The 1,873-nt window shown below is 45.7% G+C and overlaps 1 pseudogene; it reads left to right on the top strand.

Annotated features, from left to right (window-relative positions):
• The first annotated feature begins 375 nt into the window (after nt 1-375).
• Nucleotides 376-1,315, top strand: LOC140710530 (SRA stem-loop-interacting RNA-binding protein, mitochondrial-like; annotated as a pseudogene).
• Nucleotides 1,316-1,873: the final 558 nt, after the last annotated feature.

The following is a 1,873-nucleotide window of genomic DNA, read 5'->3' on the forward strand; positions in this document are numbered from 1 at the left end:
ACAAAACATTCCTACGCATGATGTTAGCATTGTTCTTGAATACTTGGTGGCCACAGATTCATTTGATGAATCTGATTTTTCAAAAAAAGACCATTCTGATGATTCAGAGGATTCTGATGCTAGCTATATTTAGAAAGAACTCCAGGAACAGTTTTTATATCTTCTTATTACATTGAAAATCAGTCAGATTTGCTTCAGCCTCCAAGAGTGTGTTTATGTAAAATTAAATGAGTGCTGCCAGTGAGCTGCGCTTTTTGTTCTCTAAACGGGAAAAGAAGTAGAGTTTATTTGAGCAGGCAAGGATGAATCATGCAGGTGAGGCTTTTATAGGGTGAATGAAGAGGCAGAGCAAAGAAACCCTGTGATTGGTTCAAGTTTGAGCCATTGCTTTACTTGGCCTATCCCAGTGGGAGGTTAATGGGAAGACAACCAATGCCCAGGTAGCCGCCAGTGCTGGGCTGAGTTTAAGCTTCCTTTTCCTTTAAATTCTGAGTTAAGTTTCCCTTTGCTTATGTAGGATTCCAGGCTAATGGCCTGTCATTTAATTATTTTAACAGAAGGAACAAGATTTTCTCACTGTTTTCATACAGAATGTTGGGGGACCAGGGGCAGGAACAGAGCCAGAAGTGGACACAATTTTCTAACCAAATTTTCCCATTGGTGGGCGGGCCTGGGGGCTCATGCCTGTGATTCCAGCACTTTGGGAGGTCCAGGCGGGTGGATCACATGAGGCCAGGAGTTCGAGACCAGCCTGGCCAACATGGTGAAACCTCGTCTCCACTAAAAATACAAAAAAATTAGCTGGGTGTGGTGGCGGGCACCTGTAGTCCCACTCGTCAGGAGGCTGAGACAGGAGAATCACTTGAACCTGGGAGGCAGAGGTTGCCATGAGCTGAAATCGTGCCACTGCACTCCAGCCTGGGCAACAGAGCAAGATTCTGTCTCAGAAAAAAAAAAAAAAAAATGTCTAAAGATGGCGGCCTTAGCAGGGCGAGGTGCCATGGCGCTGCGTGGAGGTATCAGTCAGCCAGTTGTTTTTGTGAGAAAAATTCCTTGGACCACGGCGTCAAGACAAGGAGACTGGCTTTCACAGAGGTTTGGGTTGGGTTCAGTTTTCTTCAGAATTTCAGAATGCACTACAGCAGGAAAATCGTACTATAGGTGGAGTAAAGCTCCAGGTTTAAGCTCAAAGGCCAAAAGTTTTGCAAACATCTGATGAAGAGAAAAATTTTTAAGACCGTTGCAGCCTATTAAATAAAGTTAACATAACTGAGAAAAACAACAAACGAACAAACAAATGTCCTCATTGGCTACCAGGGACGATAAACTCCAAGGTAAAGAAGGGCGACAGCTTCTTCCCTCCACCAGCTAACCTCAAGGTTCTCACCTGGTTCCCAGGCGGCCTGCAGTGATAACCTCATTCCCTTTCCCCACAGTCGTGGATATTTGGGAAGTGACCTTCCTGCCTTGACACACAACGTGTCCCACAAATACTTCATGCAGTTGTGAAATGCAAGGACCAGGTCACTCCCGAGGACAAGGAAGCTGGGGCTTAATGACTTTCAGTGAGACTGAGTCTCTGAGTCTCCGACTTTTTCCTTTTTTTTTTTTTTTTTTTCTTTTGAGACAGAGTCTCACTCTGTCACCCAGGCTGGAGTGCAGTGGCGTGATCTCGGCTCACTTCAACCTCTACCTCCTGGGTTCAAGTGATTCTCTTCCTCAGCCTCCTGAGTAGCTGGGATTACAGGCCCGTGCCATCACACGTGGCTAATTTTTGTATTTTTAGTAGAAACAGGGTTTCACCATGTTGGCCAGGCTGGTCTGGAACTCCTGACCTCAAGGCGCCTCGGTCTCCCAAAGTTCTGAGATTACA

The sequence above is a fragment of the Chlorocebus sabaeus genome, chromosome 27 (assembly GCF_047675955.1).
Source record: "Chlorocebus sabaeus isolate Y175 chromosome 27, mChlSab1.0.hap1, whole genome shotgun sequence".
Taxonomy (NCBI): domain Eukaryota; kingdom Metazoa; phylum Chordata; class Mammalia; order Primates; family Cercopithecidae; genus Chlorocebus; species Chlorocebus sabaeus.